Raw genomic sequence first — 23,803 nt, forward strand, 5'->3', positions numbered from 1 at the left:
GTTGTCGTTCCTTAGACTGTCCGAGCAGTCCTGTCTCCCCAAGGAATACCACAGCCGAAACTGGGTTATCCCACAGATACTTTATAGACTGTATGTTGTGTTGTTTGCATGCATGATTGTGTATAAATCGTTAGTTCGTCCACATTTGGAATATGCTGTTTCCATATGGTCACCGAATCTCATTAAAGACATTGACAGACTGGAAAAAGTACAACGGCGAGCCACAAAACTGATTCCAAATATCAATAATAAATCATACGAAAATCGACTTAAGCACATGAATCTGTTTTCCCTAAAAAAGCGTAGACTCAGAGGTGACTTGATACAGGTCTTTAAGATTTTAAAGGGAATTGACAACATCAAAAGTGACCAAATTTTCACATTGAATGAGAATCAGACAAGAAACAATGGTCTCAAACTGTCCGGAAATAGATTCAATTTGGAAGTAGGTAGAAACAACTTTGCCAACCGTGTAGTTAATGAATGGAATAAACTTCCTGCACAGGTAGTGCAATGTAGTTCAGTTCGAAGCTTTAAGAATCATTTAGATAAATACCTAAGTAAGATGCTGTAATGATTATAATTTATGTTATATTATTTGTTTTTGTTTTGTTATAATTTGTCTGTCTGATTTTCCTTTATTATTAGTTATATGTCAATTTATTATCATTTACTATTTACCTGTTTGTTTGTTATTCAACTATACCTATGCATTTATTTATGTATTTTATTTGTTATTTACATTATTATAGTTTTTATTTATTATTAATATGATTTTTTTTTTTTTTTTTTTTTTTTTTTTTTTTTTTTTTCATCCGACCTAGATATGGATCAAAAGGTCTCCTGTCGGCATGCTCCGCCTTTGTAATCCTTTTGTAATGCAGTCTTCCATTATGTGTTGTATGGTATGGGGTGAAGTGTTACATCCTGGGCAGCTGTTCACCATGCGGTCACCTAGCCTCTTCTGGTACCTTAGAAGTGCTGGGTGGTGGCTTCACTGCAGTCTGGCCAGGTGGACTCTGTCCTTTCGTGGGAGAGAGGATTCAGAAGGGTGGATATCAGGGGGTCTGGCATGCAGCAGTGTGTTGTCTTTTAGTGTGTCGGTGAGGAAAGTTGAAAAACGGGGTCTTGCTTCTAGAGTTTAATTGCAAGCCGGATGTAAACAAACAAGCGACGTCTAGAACGTCTTCGTATCAGTAACTTCACAAAAACAAAAGATGTCTACATAGGATTCAATTAGATACACACGACTAAAAGTGCTGTATAGGATCTAAACCTATTACAAAGTATAAAACATATGAGAATCACATATATAAGGAATCTACAGCACCAGTATACAATTCTTTAACACCATTTTCATGTATATAAAAATAATAGTAAGATAATTAATCTCAATTTACCACATCCCTTTTCCCTTATTGAAAAAGGAATATCCATATGAACATAACTGAAACATTTATCTTTATAACACCACAATTATAGATTCAATATATCAGGTGGTTTCACAACTCTGCTAGATCTTCTAACTGGTTGTGGACTTGGTACTTTCACAGCATTATCATCATTATCAACATTTACAGAGGAATTTTCATCAGCCTTATCGATTACTTCTGAACTATTAGGACAGTGTCCTTGACCTGAAGAATACATAGTCACGAAAGGTTTACTGCTACCCGAGTTGTCTTTACGTACAGTGTCATTACTGGGAACAGTTGGTGTATATCTAGGCATAAGTTGATCAGAATGTCTTTTCCAAACAATGTTTCCAAAATCTTTTAACATCACTTTGTAGTTTCTCACACCTAGAACTTCAATTACTTTCCCTTCCAACCATGAATGACCTTTGCCATAATTCTTTACAAAAACAGCATCATCAATCTTATATTCAGACTTCTCAAACTTACACTCTTTTTCCAAAACCTTTTCCTTCTTATTTTGTGGTTTAATTTTCTCAATTATACCTCTGAAGTTTCTGTTAAACATTAGCTCAGCTGGAGCTTTACCTGTGGAACAATGAATTGAACGTCTGTAGTTATACAAAAATCTACAAATTCTGGTTCTGATATCACCTTCCTTAAATTTACTTAATCCTTCCTTGAAAGTTTTTACAGCTCTCTCAGCTAAACCATTAGATGATGGGTTATATGGGGCTGGTGTCATATGTTTTATTCCATTCTTTTCAAAGAAAGTCTCCATTTCCTCAGATACAAATGATGAGGCATTATCTGAAACTACAATGTCAGGTAACCCAAAATTACAAAAAGTTTTTCTCAGCATAGAAATTGTTACTGTAGATGTTGTTGACTTTGTTACATGAACATCCATAAATTTTGAGTGTGAATCCACAATCACTAAGAAATAACTTTCATTGATTGGACCTGCATAGTCCATATGGAGTCTACACCAAGACTTACCCGTCTCAGGCCATGATAAGGTAACTTCCTGAGAACCTTGAAATTTTTTAAAACAAATTGAACAAGCTTTAGTAACCTCAGATATATCTTGATCTAACTTAGGCCACCATATCCAATTCCTGGCTTCAGCCTTCATAGCACTGATACCATTATGACCTACATGCAGCTGTGAAAGTACACTACTTCTTAATTCAGCTGGTATAACTACTCTATTCCTAAATAGCAACACATCTTCATATATACTTAAATCTGCTTTAACTGCTGCATATTCAGAAATAACAGGATTATCAATCCACCCAAATTTAACACATTGGAAAACCTTCCTCAAAACATGATCACTCTTTGTCATAACCTTAACCCTTTCATAGGAAATATTTTGATCTTCCAAATTTTCAACTAAATTCACATATTCAGCAGGTGTATGTGAGTCTAAAACAGAATCTGATACAGGCAAACGGCTCAGGGTATCTGCTACAATGTTTTGTTTGCCTGATTTAAAACACAATTGGTAATCATACTGGGATAACAATAATGCCCAACGCTGTACTCTTGCGTTTGCATTGACAGGAATCTGTTTCTCACTACCAAATAAACCAAGTAGAGGTTTGTGATCTGTACGGAGCACAAACTTACGTCCAAGCAAAAAATATTTAAACTTAGTTACTGCGTACACTAACGCTATAGCTTATTTGTCAAACTTAGAATAATTTAGCTCAGCAGCAGACAGCTTTTTACTTGCAAAGTAAACTGGTCTTGGACTACCATTCATTTCTTGAATTAACACACATCCTACTCCTACTGGTGAAGCATCTACTTCAACAATAACATCATGTTCACCATCAAAATTGGCTAGTAAATCACAGTTGACTAACTCTTTCTTAACAGTCATAAATGCTTTTGCTTCAACAGAAGACCACTTAAATTTTGCATTTTTCTTCAGTAAATCATACAGAGGTGCTAATACACTTGAAAAATTTCTTACAAACCTACAATAATAAGTGACTAGACCCAAAAATGATTGAACTTCACCTACAGACTTTGGTATAGGTGCTTCTAAAATAGCAGCAAGTTTCCTTGGTGAAGGTTTTATGCCATCACCTGAAATGACATATCCTAAGTATTCTAAGGAATTGGTATTCAGAACAGTTTTCTTTTTGTTAATAGCAACATTATGTTTCTGAAATACCTTCACTTTATCTAATCTCATATCATGTTCCTCGTTAGTCTCTCCTCCGACTAATATGTCATCTAAGAATGCAACTACTCCATCTATATTCATCAATAATTGGGATATCAATCTTTGGAAGATGGAAGGAGATGATGCAAGTCCAAAGGGTAATCTTTTATATTTAAAAAGACCTTTATGAGTATTAATTACTAGCAATTCTTGACTCTCATCATCTACTGGCACCTGTAAGTAAGCATCTTTTAAATCAATCTTTGAGAATATCTTGCTTTTCCCAACAACAGCAAGGATTTCATCAACTTTAGGCAAAGGGTACTGGTCACATGAAATACTTTTGTTTAACTCCTTGAAATCTACACAGATACGCATTGACTTTTTGTCAGCTTTTAACACTGGTACAATTGGAGCTGCCCAAGTACTAGAATGTACTGGTTCAATGATATTGTTATCAACTAACTCTTCTAAAGCATCTTCTACCAATTTTCTGTAGTGGTAGGGCACAGGCCTTGCTTTTTTCCAACTAGGCACAGCACCGCTCTTTAGGTGTACCTTTGCTACAACACATGAAATTGGCAATCTAGAATCAGCTGAAAAATTATCTAATTGTACCTTGGAATCCAAAACATTAACTCCTTCCTCTATACCTGTGAGAGCAATACCAATTTTAGGCATTAAATCTCTTCCACATAAGTTAGAGTTATTAGATTCAACTACATACAAACTTGGAATTACCGTGTGACCATTATAAAATATATTTGCATAAACCTTACCCAAAACATGCAAATCATTATTACCATAAGCCTTCAAAATTTTATCACTAGGCTCTAGAGATAAATTTAATTTCTTAACCCAATGTAAGGTTAGAGTCGACACACTGGCACCACAGTCAATTTCATACGGCACATTATGACCTTCAATATTTATATCAACCTTATTTCTCACTGGCAAAACCTTACCTACAACACTGTGTACAGGTTCATGAGAAATATCAACACTAACCACTTCTGGAAGGCTAGGTCGATCCACTAAATGTAACAATTGGTTATCATCACTACCAGTATCTCTCTCTTCCTGAGAAATTCCCTCGAAAACCATATTAGTTTTCTTTTTTCCAAACGTCTTCTTGTTGGTAAATTTTCCAAAAGATCCTTTCTGGGCACTGTGTGGCTTACCAGACACAGTCTTATCAAAACGGCACACTCGTTTTAGGTGTCCTCTCGTGTTACAAACTGAACAAGTTAGGTGCTTAAACCTACAGTTCTCACTTTTATGTGGATACCCGCAATGCTTACAACTTTCTTTTTTCTGACTATTAACATATTCAGAACTAACCCCCACTTTCCTCACTTCAGTAGTCGGGAGCTTTTCTCCAACTAAAGCTTTTTCCAAATTTAAAATTTTCTCTAAGGTGTCCGTTGAAGACATAGTTTGTAAATCCAAATTCTCTGCAACTAAGTTCGGGAAATACACTTCAGTTTCAATAGCCATAAACAGTTGGTCTCTCACTCGGGCGTCGAATAAGGTCCCAAAGTTGCAATCTTTGGCTAGACTTTTCAAGTCTGCATACAAGTCTCTTAAACTTTCAACAGATTTTTTCTTTCTGTTTTGAAATTTAATCAAACTCCGATGATAGCTCGGTTTAACCTTGTAATGTGCTTCTAAAAGCTTCACTAAATCATTATAGTCTTTCTCATGTGGCAAATTAGGTGAAGTGAGCGAAGCTAGCGTGCTGTACGTTTCACTTCCTAATGATACTAATAAAGAATTTTTCTTCTTGTTATCATCAGTGACTCCATTGTATGCAAAATGAGCTTGCAGCATACTAAGCCATATCTCCCACTTAATCTTATTGGGGTCAAAACAGTCAATCTTACCTGAGTTATTTGCCATTGTAATTCTACTTGTATTAAATCCAGTTTCCTATTGAAACAATTGATTCGTAGCCTGCTACACAAAGGCTATTTACGAATCCAGAGTGGCCAGGACGGTTCCGATGGGGTGAATGGGTGAGTATATCTTCATCCTTCGATTTCTCCACCATCAGAGGGAAAGGCAGCTATTTCTGTCTTCTAAAACTGAAATCAGTCCTTTGGCTCACTAAATCCACAAATCCTCGTCGCCACTGTAGCAGTGTGTCGGTGAGGAAAGTAGAAAAACGGGGTCTTGCTCCTGAGTTTTATTGCAAGCCGGATGTAAACAAACAAGCGACGTCTAGAACGTCTTCGTATCAGTAACTTAACAAAAACAAAAGATGTCTACATAGGATTCAATTAGATACACACTACTAAAAGTGCTGTATAGGATCTAAACCTATTACAAAGTATAAAACATATGAGAATCACATATAAAAGGAATCTACAGCACCAGTATACAATTCTTTAACACCATTTTCATGTATATAAAAATAATAAGACAATTAATCTCAATTTACCACAGTGTGTTAATGGAGCGGTGAGTGATATGATTATGGACATGTTTCCGGAGGCTGGTATTTGGTGGTTGTGGAGGAAGATACAGGTCTTTGGGTGTTGTTTTAATGTTTCTTGGGGTGTGTGGGTGTTCTGCTATGTAGTTTAGCGGGTATGATGTGTTTGTGGTGGCTGCGGCAAGTGTTTGTGTGCCTCTCATGTCGAGGTGGTCCTTGACTTTGAGGACTTTTGTTTCATGGTGTAAATGGTCTGTAGGCTTTGTTTTGTATGATTTGAAAGGTGTTGTGGTGTGTCTCACTGAGATTAGGAGCCTATGCAGGACTCGCATAATTCATCACTGAGCGTATGCATTGTTTGTATATTGTTGTATTAGTTTCTTTGTTTTGTCCAAATGTTGTTCCAGCGATTGACTTAAGTGTGTTAAGTCTAGGTGTGCATTTGTTTTTTATGTTTGTGATGTGTTGTTTGAAAGACATGGATGTATCGTATGTTACACCAAGAATTTTCGGTGTGTTTGTGTGTGGTATTAGAGTGTTGTTGATCCAGAGATGAGGTATGTATTTGTGTTCTTTTGTCCAGTTGGTGAGAAGTGTTGCTGTAGATTTGGTTGGAGCTATTTTGAGTCTGTTTGTGATGAACCATGTGTTGAGTGTATCAAGGTATGGCTGGATTATTTCTGCAGCTTTGTCTGTGTTACGATGTGTGCATGTGATTGTTATGTCGTCTGCGTAGGAAGAGATATGTATTTCGAGGTGTCTGATGTGGGTAAGTCATGCATGTATAGATTAAAGAGCGTGGGGAATAGTACTGAGCCCTGTGTTACTCCATTCTTAATGTTTCTGATGTGTGATGATTGGCCATTATATGACATGTAAGCATTCCTACTTGCCAGATAATTGGCCAGCCATCTTTTGGTGTTATTGTGCATGTCTGTGTTAAATATTTTATTTGTTAGGTTGTGGCGGGGGATAGCATCAAAAACTTTGCTAATGTCTAATGTCATAAGAAGTGTTCTGTGGTGGGGCCTATCTGAATTGATGCCATCTAAAATTCTTTGTGTGAGGTTTATCAGAAGAGTGTTTGTGGAGTGTAGTGGCCTAAAACTGTGTTGTGAGTCAGCAGGTGACAAGTTTAAGTATTAGGCGTTCAGTGACTTTAGAGGGGGTGCAGAGAAGTGTGATTGGGTGGTGCGATGTTGGGTCTTTGTTCGGTTTTGGAATTGTGATTATTTTACCATGCTTCCTGATGTCGGGTATAGTGTTGTGTGAATAGCAGTAGATTGCAATGTTTGTGAGTGCGTGTATACCTTGTGGTCCAATGTGTTTTAGGTGGATGTTACTTATGTTATCAGGGCCACAGGCAGATGAGTGCTTGAGATTATGTATTATGTGTTTTGCCTGACTGTCTATGAAGGGTGTATAGTCTGAGTCTGTGGGAAAGTCTTTCTTACGTCAAACAGTGCGTCGGTCGTCAGGGTGAGAAGTGAGATGGCTTGTCTGTGCAAAATGATTTATGAGTGTGTTTGCTTGTTGTCTGTTTGAGGGTAGATTGTCTGTTGTTGTGATTATTGCTGCGTGAGAGCGTGTAGTGTTACTGTTGGATAGTGTAATGCTGTTGAGTGTTTTGTACAATTTGCTGGTGTTTGTTTTGTGATCAAGTGTATTGATAAAGTTTTGCCAATTTTGTGTTTTTTGTTCGTGTATTTTATTGGCAATCACAGTGTTTAGTGTTTGTATTTGGTCTGCTATGTTTTGAGGAATAGGTGTGGGGGTATTGTGTTTAAGTGCATCTCGTTGTCTGATGAGGCCTTGGATTTCTGGTGTGGAGTTGGGGTTGTGAAAGAAAGTGCTTTCATCATACAATTGAAAACCTCCAATCCATACTAGTTTTTCAGCAGTACAACACCTGCAGAATACAGGTGTGCATTCATACAGCTCTCCAAAGAATTGACATTACTCAAACTTACCTACCGATGGTAAAGTCCAGTCCATTATACACCACACATTGGGAGATTCATTTGAGGACCTAGCCAACAACGCTAGCTACAATCTATTTTGCCCAGCTCTTCGAACTACTTCCTGAAATGAAGAAAATACGATGTACATAAATCAATCTCAACCAGTTAGGGAGTACAACAATCCCAGTTTCAGACAGCCTTGTGGCAGGTAAGCACAATTCCCAGGATCCACAACAGTGGGTTCTGCCATTGCTGACTCTGCTGCAATCCTGGGGTTCACAATAGAACTTCATCATTTAGGTCAACACCTCAACTGTGGTACTCCCCCAGGTAGGCGTAGCTCCTCCTTGGGGATCGGTGCCACCTGCGTAGAGCTGATGGCCAGGGGTAGTTGCTGCTGTTTGGCCCCCAACTCTTGGGGTTGGGGGGTGGTCCCCTTGCTGACTCACAACACGGTTTTAGGCCACTACACTCCACAAACACTCTTCTGACAAACCTCACACAAAGAATTTTAGATGGCATCAATTCAGATAGGCCCCACCACAGAACACTTCTTATAACATTGGACATTAGTAAAGCTTTTGATGCTATCCCCCGCCACAACCTAACAAATAAAATATATAACACAGACATGCACAATAACACCAAAAGATGGCTGGCCAATTATCTGGCAGGCAGGAATGCTCATGTGTCATATAATGGCCAATCATCGCACATCAGAAACATTAAGAACGGAGTACCACAGGGCTCGGTTCTATCCCCCACATTATTTAATCTATACATGCATGACTTACCCACGCCAGACACCTCAGAAATACAAATCTCTTCCTACGCAGACGACATAACAATCACATGCACACATCGTAACACAGACAAAGCTGCAGAAATAATCCAGCCTTACCTTGACACACTCAACACATGGTTCATCACAAACAGACTCAAAATAGCTCCAACCAAATCTACAGCAACACTTCTCACCAACTGGACAAAAGAACACAAATACATACCTCATCTCTACATCAACAACACTCTAATACCACACACAAACACACCGAAAATTCTTGGTGTAACATACGATACATCCATGTCTTTCAAACAACACCTCACAAACATAAAAAACAAATGCACACCTAGACTTAACGCACTTAAGTCAATCACTGGAACAACATTTGGACAAAACAAAGAAACTAATATAACAATATACAAACAATGCATACGCTCAGTGATGAATTATGCGAGTCCTGCATGGGCTCCTAATCTCAGTGAGACACACCACAACACCCTTCAAATCATACAAAACAAAGCCCTAAAAACAATTACAGGCTGCACAAATACATCACCTACAGACCATTTACACCATGAAACAAAAGTCCTCAAAGTCAAGGACCACCTCGACATGAGAGGCACACAAACACTTGCTGCAGCCACCACAAACACATCACACCCGCTACACTACATAGCAGAACACCCACACACACCAAGAAACATTAAAACTACACCCAAAGACCTTTATTACACACAGATACTCTCTTCTCTTCCTCCACAACCACCAAATACCAGCCTCCGGAAACATATTCATAATCATATCACTCACCGCTCCATTAACACACTGAAAGACAACACACTGCTGCATGCCAGACCCCCTGATATCCACCCTTCTGAATCTTCTCTCCCACGTAGGGACAGAGTCCACTTGGCCAGACTGCGATGCGGTCACCACCCAGCACTTCTAAGCTACCAGAAGAGGCTGGACGACCGTGTTGTGAACAGCTGCCCAGGATGTAACACTTCACCCCATACCATACAACACATAATGGAAGACTGCATTATACACAATCATGCACGCAAACAACACAACATACACTCTATAAAGGATTTGTGGGAAAACCCAGTTTCGGCTGTGGCCTTCCTTGGGGAGACGGGACTGCTCGGACAGACAGTCTAGGGAACGACAACAACAACAACAACAACAGCTCAACTGTGCAGCACAATCCCTTTAAAATAAACATCTACCACACATTTACCATTCTCAAACACCTACACTTCCCTGTTCAGATGTTTAAACAGCAACACAACATGCATTCAAAGAGGTGGTCAACCTTGACAACACACTACTGTGGCCGAGGGTACAAGTCTCTTGTAAGACACCTGGACCTGAGCAAGACTGATCGTCACTCCCCCATCCCCAGCTTCATCCAAACATTGGACATACAACCTTGAAGAAAGCTTCACCAGTATTACCAAACAAGAGATTGGTTGGCAAGACGACTCACCCACAACAGGGTCCAACAGCCAAACTAGGCTCATCCTTACTGGTCCACGTGACAAATCACCTAACCTTCATCCACTGCAGATGTGAACAACCCCTCATGCATACCTGATAGGCTCATCATAAGCGACATTACCATCCCCTACATTCAGGCAGAGCTAACTATACCTTTGTCCCCCACCCACCACCCTGGTTCAGCAGCAACAACGCGGTACATCCACAGCAAGGCTGCTTCAACTGGCAACATCCCCTCCATCTCATCATGCAGCACATAAAGACAGGGATCCCCTCAGGCTGTGTCAAAACATTCAAATATTTCCTACTCAACCCCCCCCTCCTCCCATCCAAGTTTCAACTATACACAGCCATTCTCCACTCACCCCTATCTCCTGCCTCTCCCTTCCTTGCCCCCATTTACCTCATCCTCCATCATCCCCAGAAGTTCACTCCATCCACAGCTTTCTACACCCATTCTTTCCACATGTCCAAACCATCCCAATACTTACATCATCCCTATCTGCTCTTCCAACCCCACTTTCCTCACCTCCAAGTAATCTTCTTCAAATCCTGGACAATTTTATCTTGGGGGTCTTCAGGTGTGCAGAAGATGGGCCAAGGAAAGAAATCCACTCAATCTGAACTTCAAACCAACAATGCTGATGTTCGATTACTGCAATTAAGAAAACTTTCAGTAAAAAAATATCACTAACAAGTACTAGTTTTCTACAACCAATTTAGCAGATACCTATATATTTCTACATTTCTTTCAGAATAGGTCTGTGGTAAAAATCATCATTACAAATATATACAGGTAGTCATCGACTTATGACCGAGTTCGGTTCCGACAGACAGGTCGTAAGTCGATCTGGACGCAAATCGGACTTTATATATATACAGTATATATTACCCTTTAAATATTATTTTTGTTACTGTATACATGTATATTCTATATTATATTTAGCATACTGAAATAATCTTAGCATCTTTGAACTATGTTGTATAGTATTTTTTAAACCTTTTTTTTTATAATTTTATCTGATTTTCTTTGAGAAACGTAGCATACTGAATAAAATCCTATCATCTTTGACCTATGATATTTAATACTGTATTTTTTAACATAATTATTATACTATCATCAGACTTTCTTTAGGAAACGTATGCAAACTGAATAAAATCATAACTTTGAGCTACGTTGTTTAATATTCATTATTCTTTTTATAATTGTCGTTAGGAAACGTAGCCTAGGCCTACGCATACTGAATAAAGTCCTGTCATCTTTGACCTACTAATACTTTTTTGTTGGTTAAATTAAAATCATTGTACTGTATAATTTACATCTTATTAATTGCATACATACATACATATACCAAGGCTTTTTCCCCCTTCCAAGGGAGGTAGCCAAAAAGGGAAAGGCATAAAAACACTCCCACCCATTTCATCCCTAAATACACTCCACACCCCTCCCACCCTTCCTCTCATCTGAGCACCTCCTGGATGACGGGTCATCCCTGCACCCTGCCCACCGCCCTGGGTCAGAAGCAGTGTCGCAAGACACAGTACATCCACAGCGAGGCCGCTTCATTTAATCGGCGACCCCCCCTCTCCGTCCCCATTTGCATATAAGGTGAGGACGGGGAGAAATCCCTTCGGGCTGCGTCAAAATTTACTCACACATACTACCCCACCCCCCACTTCCCCGCCCATTCCTCCTTATTAATTGCAAAACATTAAAAATACTAAATGCAAGGCAAAATTAAGAGAAAAAAATTATTTCAAAACACATTCTTTTCGTTTACATACTGTACCAAAAATATTGTTATTGACAACAGACTAGGCTTAAACAAAGTTTACTGTTACATTTTATTAATTGCAAAACATAAAAATACATAATGCATGGCAAAATTAGGAAAAAATTATTTCAAAACATTCTTTTCGTTTACGTACTGTACCGAAAATATTGCAAAACATAAAAATACAAAATGCTGTACCGAACATATTGTTATCGACAACAGACTAGGCATAAAAAAGTTTTACTGTTACATTTTATTAATTGCAAAACATATTAAAATATAAAATCCAAGGCAAAATTGAGATCCTCTCTTAGTCTTTTAAAATTAGTGACACTGTAGAATGTGATAACTGAAGTTCACGTGCTATCACATTAACTTTCTTCCCTCCTTCATAATGTTTTATCACTTTCATTTTCGTGTCAAGATCAATAACCTTTCTTTGTTTCTTGGCAGGCTTGGAAATATCGAAAGATAATTTTCTTTTAGACATCTTCATGGGGGTTTGAAGCACAAAAAAAAATTAAAGATATAATTCTTGTCATAATGAAGTCAGAAATACCACATGCTCCTGAATGAGAGGGAAGCTGACGCTGCCGGTAACCTGCCAAAACTATCGTACTCGCGTCTCGCGGCGTGCAAAGTAATTGTACTGCACTGCCAGGCATAACATTGCAATTCTATTACTCTATTAAATGTTAAATATTATTGCACTATCTCGTGGTCGTAAAGTCGATCAGTCGTAAGTCGCATAGGTCATAAGTTGACGACTACCTGTATATATATTTACACACATATAACATTTTCAACTGTCGAATGTTATCAGATACAGCAGGCTACATTTAAGGCAACTTGATGGGTGTTCCAACTTGTATCTTTTGCCTCTCACTATGTTCAGTCCTAGAAAAATAAAGATGAAACATTCAGCCCCATCTTTGGCTATCAAATTGTATGTATGCTCATTACTTCCATTCAGAGATCTTGGTGGTAATACATTGTCATATAACTGTCAAGAGTAGCAAATACGTTGTCATCATTTTTGAAAAATCATTTTAGATCCAAATAACCTTGGGCCCTACCATAACGGGTTTGATGCTGGTGTGCTAATCCATCTTCATCCAAAATTAGTATCCACACATTTAGTGTTGCACCCATACAATAATTTTTTTTTTGCATCATCTGCAGCCACTATCTGCAAGGTTTTAGCCAAATTACACCAATATTGAAAGCCAGTCCTGCTATGCATTCACATTTAACTTGTTCATTGTTATTGACTTTCTCAAAATAAAACATTGGTGATAGCACATCTTTACTGCAGTTCAAATACCAACCATCCATTGATTGGTTGAAGTCTGGTCACAATCAAACTTGTCCAAAAAAGATGGTTCAACAGCTGAGAGAAACAAAAAAGTAAGTCAATTCCAAAAGGAAGGGAAGTATATGAACCTTTATGAAAGCTGTCAGATTATAAATGGTTAATCATTATTCTCTCATTTAAGAGGTGTCTAGATTCTCATCATGATCATCAATACTTGACACTTTTTTTGAATTAATACCTACCTCAATTGTCTGGGGTATTGGCTGCTTGTTATTGTGGCAAAGTAGTATGCAGTTGATACTTTAGGGTCTATATGGGGCGCCCCTACGGACCAGAGTCACACATCATTTTGTCTATGATAGAGGAAAACTCTGTTCATAGAGAAATGATGACACTTTTATACTACGACTGTCCCTCCGTTATGCTGTCCCCCAACCCCTTGTTGCTGTCCTGCACCATTTCTCTGAGTATTCTTTTTCGGTGATGGGGGAATTACTGCCACCAAGTAATTCCACTTGGATCGTAAGAGGCGAGAAGAAAGGGACGGGGATTGGGACTAGGCATCCTTCTCCTTGTAGCCCCACAGGGGACATTCCTAAACAAAAAAGAGAAGGCATAAGAGGGTCTGGAAGTTCTCGGACCAGCACCCTCAGGTTTGGGTCTTTTAATGTGCGTAGGTGTGGTACAGATGAGAGTAAAAGGGAAGAGATAGGTAGCATATTTGTCACACGAAAGATGGATGTGTTGGCTTTGAGTGAAACTAAGTTGAAAGGGAAAGGTGAGTGTAAGTTTGGGAGTGTAAGTGGGAGGTTATCAGGAGTGAAGAAAGGGCGAAGGAGGAAAGGGGTGGCTATTCTAGTAAGTGAAGAGATAGGTAAACGGGTAGTGGAGTGGAAGGAGGTTTCCTCATGGATAATGTGGATGAAGGTGAAACTGGGGAAGGAGATGTGGGTCTTTGTAAGTGCATATGGGCCTGGCAGTGAGAAGAGTGTAGAAGAAAGGGAGGCCTTTTGGATAGATCTAAATGAGTGCATAGAGGATTTAGGAAGAAATGTCAATGTAATAGTACTGGGAGACCTTAATGCTAGGGTAGGAAATGGTCCAATCGATGGAGTGGTTGGAAAATGTGGAGTTCCAGGAAAGAATCGTAGTGGAGAGTTGATGGTGGAGATGTGTCTAGAAAGAGAGTTGATGATAGCAAATACAGTGTTTCGGGAAAAAGTCAAGCATAAGTACACATGGGAGAGGGTGGTGGATGGAAGGGTGGTAGATAGAGCGCTAATGGATTATGTAGTGGTAAATAGGATTATGATAGGAAGAGTTAAGGATGTACATTTACCTAGTTGTATTTTGCGGGAAGGGGAGCTATGCTCGTGTTGTCCCGCCTTTGTATCTTGCAGTGTCTAGTTTGTTTTTAAACTCATGAATGGTTTTTGCGCATACTATTTCATTGTCCAGTTTGTTCCAAGTGTCCAAAACTCTATGAGGAAAACTGTTTTTCTTCAGTTCTCTTCTATAGCTATGTTTTTTTATTTTCTTTCCATGTCCTCTTGTGTTTCTTTTGTCCCAGTTAAGTAAGTTCTCACTATCGAGTACCTCTGTGCCTTTCATGATTCTGTAGATGGTCAATAGGTCACCTCTCTCTCTTCTTTGCTCCAGTGTCGGTAACTCCAGTTTAGCCAATCTCTCTTCGTATGATAGGTTTGCAAGTGCAGGTGCCATTTTTGTAGCTGCTCTTTGGATTCTTTCTATTTTCTTTATATTCTTTTTGGTACTGGGGGACCACAATGTCGCTGCATACTCTAATCTAGGCCTTATCAATGTAACCAATATTTTTTTCATCATGTCTTCGTCCAAGTATGTAAACGCCACTTTTATTGATCTTAGCAAGTTGTAAGTCTCCCCGACAATTTTGTTAATCTGTATATCATAGGACAAGTCGTTCGTGATAATTACTCCCAAATCTTTTTCGGATCCTACTTTCTTTACTTCTTTGGTTCCAATTGTATATTTTCCTGATACAGGTAAACGTCGACTTACGATGGCCGCGACTTACGATTGTTCGACTTTACGATGACGACGACGATGATAATTTAACCCCTTCCATACGGTGCCGCACACATAGGCGTCATGAGGAGCAAGTAGATTCGCGACGCTGCCATATCAGCGTCTTGATTATATTTATTGTAGTCGCCCCTGTGTTTTTACATTCTCTCAAATGATTCATTCTCTGTGGTTTTCAAAATTCGCGGGTGAAAGAGAGAATGATCGATATAAGCGGTGACTATATTTTATGATGCGAGTATTATTACGTCACGTCGTACGGCTGGCATTGGCTGCTGCCCGCGAGATTTAAGTCACGTACTGAAAATACATATTATAGTGTTTGAATATGGTAAAAAGGATAAAAATAATTAAATAAACTACTGTACATGTTTAATAGGCTATATTCAGTATCTCTGGTGGTTAATATACAGGTAGGCTAGGTACAGTGACCACGGAACAGAGTGGGGATCGACTTACGATGAGATCGTCTTACGATGGCTCTATCGAAACCTAATGCCATCGTAAGTCGACGTTTACCTGTATTCTGTTTTTGCTTTTTCCAAACTCCATTATGCTACACTTCTTAGTATTAAAGTCCACTTCCCATTTCTGACTCCAGTTCCATACCCTATTTAGGTCTTCTTGCAGTGCTTCACAGTCCTCATCAGTTTCTATTTTCCTTAGCAGTTTGGCGTCATCGGCAAAGAAGCTCATGTAGCAGTTCACGTCCTCATCCATGTCATTCATATAGATAGCAAACATTATTGGTGCCAGCACAGATCCTTGCGGTACTCCACTGATCACCTCTTTCCAGTCTGAATATTTTTCTCTGAGCACTACTCTCATCTTTCTACCAGTCAGAAAGTCCTCTATCCATTTTAGTAGGTTTCCCTGTATTCCTCCTATGTGTTCCAGTTTTTTTAGTAGTTTTCTGTGTGGTACTTTGTCAAAGGCTTTTTGCAAGTCTAGGAATGCACAATCAGCATGGGAAGTGGACTTTAATACTAAGAAGTGTAGCATAATGGAGTTTGGAAAAAGCAAAAACAGAATATCAGGAAAATATACAATTGGAACCAAAGAAGTAAAGAAAGTAGGATCCGAAAAAGATTTGGGAGTAATTATCACGAACGACTTGTCCTATGATATACAGATTAACAAAATTGTCGGGGAGACTTACAACTTGCTAAGATGTGCTAAGGAGTGAGGGTGGGGGAATATCAGATCATTTTTTGGTGGAAGGTAAGTTGAGAGTGGAGGATAGATGGAGAAAGAGGAAAGGGACAAAAGGTAAGGAGGTTCTTAGAGTGAACTCTTTGAATGGAAAGGAAAAGGAGAAGGAGTACGGAAAAAAGCTGAAGGAGGAGTGGGAGGGAGTAAAGGATAGAGTAGAGCTGGGTGTGGAGGAGGAATGGGGATGGTTCAAGGAGGGAGTCATAAAGTGTGCAAAGATGGTGTGTGGAACAAGAAGGACAGGGGGAAATAGAAGAAAGGGTAGTGAATGGTGGGATGAGGAAACAAAGAAGGTTGTAGAAGAGAAGAAGCGAGCTTTCACAGATTGGTTACAAAATAGGATGAGGGAGTCATATGAGAGGTACAAAGAAAAGAAAAGAGAAGTAAAGCAAAGAGGAGAGCAGATGTGAAATGGGGTAAGAGTATGACAGAAAATTTTGAAAGTAATAAAAAGATGTTTTGGAAAGAAATTAGGAGAGGAAGAGGAGGCGAATCAAGTAGAGAAGAAAAGGTAAAAGGTGCAGATGGAGAGATGATAATGGAAGAGAAGGCAGTAAGGGGAAGATGGGCAGAATATTTTAGGGAGTTGCTAAATGTGAAGGAGGATAGGGAAGGAAAGATAGCTGCAGTGGGAAATGCGAAGAAAATGAGAGTGATGAGTGAGGAGAATGGAGGAGAAATAAGGAAGGATGAGGTGAAGGCAGTTGTTAAGATGATGAAAGTAGGTAAGGCACCTGGTCTGGATGGATGCCATGCAGAATGTCTGAAAAAGGGAGGTACAGTGATGGTGGACTGGTTGGTAAGGTTATTTAATGTTTGCTGGAGAGAGGGTAGAGTGCCGGAGGACTGGAGGAGTGCCTGTATAGTTCCACTTTACAAGGGAAAAGGGGACAAGTGTGAATGTAGTAGTTTCAGAGGGATTAGCTTGTTAAGTGTAGTTGGGAAGGCTTATGGGAGGATCTTGATTGAGAGGATTAGGAGAACAGAAGGAGTAATTGGTGAGGAACAGTGTGGATTTAGGACAGGTAGAGGTTGTGTAGATCAGATCTTTGTGGTAAGATAGATATGTGAGAAAGCTATAGGAAAGGGGAAGGATGTCTTTTGGGCTTTTATGGATCTGGAAAAGGCTTATGATAGGGTAGACAGAAAGGCACTGTTGGAGGTATGCAGATATACGGGATAGGAGGAAAGCTTCTGGAAGGCGTCAAGAGTTTTTATGAGAGTAGTAGAGCTTGTGTCAGGATTGGAAATGGAGAGAGTGAGTGGTTCGAGGTAAAGGTGGGACTTCATCAAGGATGCATTATGTCGCCCTGGCTGTTCAACTTATACATGGATGGGGTGGTGCGAGAGGTAAATGCAAGGGTAGTGGGCAAGGGATTGGAGATAGTTAAAGAAAATGGAGAAAAGTGGGAGGTGAGCCAGCTGTTGTTTGCGGACGACACTGCACTTGTGGCAGGATCGGAGGAGGGATTGAGGAAGTTGGTGGCAGAGTTTGGGAGAGTATGTGATAGAAGAAAGTTAAGATAAATGTGGGTAAAAGTAAGGTGATGAGATGTACAAGGGGTGAAAGTGGCAGCAGACTGGAAGTAAGCATTAAGGGAGAGAGACTGGAGGAGGTGGGTAGTTTTAGATACTTGGGTGCGAGTGTGGCAGGAAAGGGTAGAGTGAAATTGGAGGTAGAATGTAGATTGAGAGAAGCGAGTAAATGCCTTGGTGGATTAAAGAGTGTAATGAGGAATAGACATTTGGGAATGGATGCTAAGAGGAGACTGTATGAAGGAGTGATTGTGCCAACAGCACTGTATGGGGCAGAAACATGGAACATAAGAGAAGAGAGAAGGAGTTTGAATGTGTTTGAGATGAGGTGTCTGAGAAGTATGATGGAGGTTACTAGGCTAGATAGAGTGAGAAATGAGGAGGTGAGGAGGAGAACAGGGGTGGAAAAGGAGCTGGGAGATAGGGTTGATGAAAGAATATTAGGATGGTTTGGACACATGGAAAGAATGAGTGAAGAAAGACTAGTAAAAGAGGTATGGAAGGCAGATGTGGAGGGAGTGAACATGAGGGGACGTCCTAGGATGAGGTGGATGGATGGGGTGAAGGGGGCTTTGGGGAAGAGGGGAATGTCTGTTGAGGAAGGACGGGAGAGGACAGAAGACAGGGGTGAATGGAGAATGGTTGTATATGGATGATGTTGTGATTGCATGAGGTGGAATGGGCAGGGGTGGGGGTGAGGTAGTATGTGTGAGCAAAATTTGACACAGCCTGAAGGGATTTCTCCCCGTCCTCTCCTTTTTTGCAAGGGGGGACAGAGAGGGGGTGTCGCCGATTTAATGAAGCGGCCTTGCTGTGGATGTGCTGTGTCTTGTGACACTGCTTCTGATCCAGGGCAATGGACAAGGTGCAGAGATGATCTGTCAACCAGGAGGTGCTCAGATGTGAGGGAGGGTGGAGGGGTGTGGAGTGTATTCACGGATGGAATGGGTGGAGGGGTGTGGAGTGTATTCACGGATGGAATGGGTGGAAATGATTTTTATGCCTGTCCCTTTTTGGCTACCTCCCTTGTAAGGGGGAAAAAGCCTTGGTATATGTATGTACCTACCTCAATTGTGAGGCCAGCTTCAGCACTTTTCCAGACAACTACCAGCACACTTCCACCTGAAAATTGGTAAAATCAAACATGTAAGGCACCATCGCCACACTTCTCCGGTCTGTTCTTGATTACAACATTCAGTCAAATGCCTCCGTCCACACCAAATGACATGCGGGTAAGCCTGTCTTAGGTCTCGTCATCTAACTCATCATTTACTATTGGTTATTATCCCAAAATAAGTTTTATTTTGACTATCTTTACAAAGAAAAGAGAGGGAAGGAGAGAGGGGGTGGTGAAAGGGAAATGAGTGGGTGTGGATGAAGATTATGCCTAATTCCCTACCTCCCTTCTATGGGGGAAATGCCCTTTGTATCTTTCCAAAAATGTATCCCTGCAACAATAACAAATCTTACCTGTATTTGCATCCTGAATCCAGTATCTTTGGCATCTTCACTCATGCATGGACCTGTCAACAATTCAAAAAACTTTACTCCATGCAAACAAATTTATTACCGAAAAATTATTACAACATTCAGTCAAATGCCTCCGTCCACACCAAACGACATGCGGGTAAGCCTGTCTTAGGTCTCGTCATCTAACTCATCATTTATTAGGTCATTATCCCAAAGTTATTCTGCCTCGATTTTAAACACCAAAGACTAAAACTAAAATGGCAAACAACTAACCAGCATTTGCATCCCCAAGAGGCAAATCCGGCATCTGCTGAGCAGCTTCATTCATACATGGCCGGACCTGTCAACAATTAAATAACTTTACTTTTATGCCAACCAATGTATTACTGAAAAATTACCAAATTTAGTTTTCAGTAACGAGGAATTGTGTCCACAAGAGTTGTTGAGACAGGGATAACAATCATCATTTGAGAATCATCTTTTGCAAATACAGTAAAACCAACCTTGCATCAGTGAGGCTACATGCCAGCATGAACTGTAGAGAAATTTTCATCTCAACAATGTCCATTGTACTTGGTAAACAGCAAAAGTCATTTCAAGTGATCACTTCCAACAGGAATCCCTGCAATCAAGAAGTAATGTAACAAAAATTGCCAACAATGACAATGTTTTAAATTACAGCATAATCAGACAACACATTGACCTTCATGGGATCAACCTCCGGTGGAAACTGCGAATGTGATCAAAGTTTTCATCATGAAGTTCATGAAAATACCATCCATATATAATGCCTCACCTGAGCAATCTTTCAATCCTGTAATTGAGCCAGCACACAACTGCAGCAATCCCTGCAATCAAGAAGTAATGTAACAATTGCCAACAATGACAACATTTTAACTGACAGCATAATCAGACAACACATTGACCTTCATGGGATAAACCTCCGGTGGAAACCGCGAATGTGATACAAGATATTTTCATCATGAAGCTCATGAAAACAGCATCCCATATATAATGCCTCACCTGAGCAATCATCCTGTAATTGAGTCTGCACAAAATACTGCAGTATGACAAATTCCACAGGCCAGTCTTCCAACATACCTGCAATCAGCAAATGATGTGATGTAGAATTACAATATTTTAATCAATTGTAAGAGGGAACAATGGGGGGCGGGGTCGCCAATTAAATGAAACTGCCTTGCTGTGCATGTGATGCATCTTGCTGCATTGCTTCTGACCCAGGGCAGTGGGAGAAATACAGGGAGGACCCATAACCCAGAAGGAGCCACAAAAAGAGGGGGAGGGAGGGAGGGGTGGTGAATGAAGATGATATAGGGATGAAATGGATGCAAGTGGATTTATGCCTTTGACTTTCGCTACCTCCCATGTAAGGTACATACAAGAATGTACAAGGTCAATAGGCAGAATTCCACTCCCATCCATTTTATCCCCATCCACTCCACTCCCATTCACCACCCCTCACTTCCTCCTTTTCTTTGGTCCTCCTGGATAGCAGGTTATCACTGCATCTCGCCTATTGCCCTGGGTCATAAACAATGCTGTAAGACAGCACATCAACAGCAAGGCTGTTTCATTTACTCTGCAACCCCCCCCCCCCCCCCGGTCCCCGCATGCCCGATGGGCTGCAGCAAATCACCATTCACATGTAACCCCTCCAATGCATCAAATAATCCACACCTCCACTCAAAGGATAAATTTTCTGCAGAACCTACAATGCAATACAAATAGCTTTCAAGCATCTTATCAATATATCAATCCAGTCTTCACCTAAATTCTAAGCAATCCATCAAGACATTAAGCCACATCAAGTGCAACATGGAAGGCAAAATCACGACCCTGGTGCATCCCCACATCCATCCGAGACCATTCAATCTGTCCATTACTAATCCTCGCGTTCACTAGTTATTAATCCTCAATTCTATACAAAATCAATACCAATACATTGTCCATTCCTTTCATTGCTTCCACCGACATTTCTCCATGCAGTTCTCAAGTTTGCTTCCAACTACCACAGACCAACTCTCTTACAGCATTCCACTTTCACACAAACTTACCTTTTGGCCATGGTTGTCCAAGATGAGCAAAATGGAAACAAATCCACTTCACTTTGATCTCCAAGCCAAAAATATAAATGCAGAGACTGTTCTATCTCTGAAATTAAGAAAGTGGTAATGTTAAAAAATAAAAAATAAAAACTTTCTATAAATTACCAATCTTCAATGATCAAAATGTCAGATACCAATATAATTCCACACTTTCTTCAGAACAGGTCTGTGGTAAAAAATCATTATTACAAAAACTTGCATTAACTTTTACACACACCCTTTCCTATTCCCCCCCCCCCCAATTGCTAACTATTCTCCCTAGTAAACATTCAATTGCACGCCTTACCACCAATAAGTCAACACATTTCCCATTTTCTTTGTGCAGGGGAACTACATCCATTACTCCACACTTCTCTACCCTAAGTACAAGTCCTCACCACCCATTACACAACTACACCCTTCCTCAGACACCCAACTGACAACTTCCCAGCTTTCAATGCTCTCTCTCCTCTCCCACCTTCTACAATCCTATCCTTTCCTACCAACTATTGCCACTAAACCTTCTCTTTCTAAATTTAAGAACCCAACAATATTCTATCCCTCTCTCCACTGTCATACCTATCCAACAGCATCCTTTACCTTCTCTCAACCCAACTTAACCCTTCTCATTCTTCCCTCCTTTCCAAAAACAATTCAATTCCTCACCAATCGTCCACCCTACTTCAATTCTCAGCCTCCCTGTCCTCTAGTTTCACTTCCCTCATCTGTACATCTTGTACGTTATCTTAGTTTCTACCTCTGCCATCAAACTTAATCCCACCAACTGCTCCCTCCCACTTTCAACCCATTTTAGTGTACTGTACTACCTTGAAACGTACCCATTCTTTGTCTAGTTTCTCTTATCCTTCACAATTTCCCATATTTCTCTTATGGTTTGTCTGGTATTTTCCCTTAAGTTGCTCACCAGCACTCTTCCGTTTCTCCAAGCAACCTGAAACAAACCAATGACAAATTGAGCCCACAGTACCAAAACCTCACATAATACATTATATAATCTTGTCAGAATCCTTTTGACTTACTCTCACTGATATCAAGGGTTTCAATTATCATCATTATTAGAGATGCAATATAATTAAAACCACAGCACAAGTACAAACCTTATTGCAGACTGAAGATTCACCACATTCTGAAAGGAAAAAATATGCTAGTGAAATCTGAGTGCAACTTTGGTATAAAAAGCAAATGCAACCTACACACATCATGTAACTATTACAATTTAGGATTTGTTCAGTGGTATCAATAGGTGTGGGTCAACAATGGCCTACAAGGACCTAAGAGTCACTTCCCTGCTATCTTCAACTTCTTCAGACTTGTCCCAAGATCTCATCAATTTGCTCTGCATTTCTTCTACCTTTGAATGCAAGAGCTGACAGGTATCAAGAGGCCTCCTCCAATTAGCGACTAATGTAACACGCTTCTCTATAGTAATCAATGGAGGTACCAAGGATCCACTGCCAGCTGCTTTGGGACTGCACAACCAACAAATTGTGGGATAATGAACTGAACAGTTTTGGGAGATCTGGAAGATTTATGAAACTCTTTATTTACTCATGAGCTATTATGTGAGGAGGGGAAAGGGTGGTGGATGAAAGCGGGTATGCGCCTTTGATTTGGCTACCTCCCTTATGTGGGGGGGAAAAAATATTGGCAGCGAGATTTCTATTCCATGCCTCAAGACTATTTCAAGTAAAGTTAGTGGATTCTAGTATACTTGTATTGTGTAAACTACAGATTGCTTCCCATTCTCATCACTCCAAACCTGCAGATTTTCATTCTGTTAAAATTTTTACACATCCACTTCTGGAACCTTACTAAATGCTAAACTATATGTTTGGCATCATTTGATCAGACATATGCTTGTCAAAACCCGTCATTTATGGTCAAATTGGCTCAATATTCCACAACCTTCACATATGCATAACTTGCACCAAAGGTACTTTCCCTCTTTAGAATTATGGGCGATGGGTTTAAGCACCATTTACCTATGCTTACAGATAAAGTTATCCTGCTTCCATCACTACTTGGGTTTAAGACA

General features: G+C 40.0%; 3 long non-coding RNA genes and 1 other non-coding gene across 4 annotated transcripts in view; all 4 read right to left on the reverse strand.

The window, feature by feature from the left end:
• LOC143026651 (uncharacterized) overlaps nt 1-20,745 on the reverse strand; it is a 286,616-nt gene extending 265,871 nt beyond the window's left edge. Inside the window, exons 1-3 of the long non-coding RNA XR_012966516.1 lie at nt 20,666-20,745; nt 20,439-20,490; nt 20,146-20,264 (exon numbers count right to left, since the gene is read on the reverse strand). This is a non-coding gene — a long non-coding RNA (uncharacterized LOC143026651). The remainder of the gene's footprint in view (nt 1-20,145; nt 20,265-20,438; nt 20,491-20,665) is intronic.
• LOC143026654 (uncharacterized) lies at nt 12,629-13,422 on the reverse strand. The gene is made up of 3 exons (XR_012966521.1): nt 13,374-13,422; nt 13,122-13,234; nt 12,629-12,942 (listed from the first exon to the last, which is right to left on the reverse strand). It is a non-coding gene; the product is annotated as an uncharacterized LOC143026654 (long non-coding RNA).
• On the reverse strand, nt 13,010-13,086 carry LOC143026683 (small nucleolar RNA SNORD24). The gene has a single exon (XR_012966529.1). It is a non-coding gene; the product is annotated as a small nucleolar RNA SNORD24 (small nucleolar RNA).
• Nucleotides 13,425-19,796, reverse strand: LOC143026652 (uncharacterized). Its single transcript, XR_012966517.1, has 3 exons — nt 19,643-19,796; nt 19,239-19,294; nt 13,425-13,435 (listed from the first exon to the last, which is right to left on the reverse strand). It is a non-coding gene; the product is annotated as an uncharacterized LOC143026652 (long non-coding RNA).
• Nucleotides 20,746-23,803: the final 3,058 nt, after the last annotated feature.

The sequence above is a fragment of the Oratosquilla oratoria genome, chromosome 6 (assembly GCF_046742065.1).
Source record: "Oratosquilla oratoria isolate Oo_2021 chromosome 6, ASM4674206v1, whole genome shotgun sequence".
NCBI classification, from domain to species: domain Eukaryota; kingdom Metazoa; phylum Arthropoda; class Malacostraca; order Stomatopoda; family Squillidae; genus Oratosquilla; species Oratosquilla oratoria.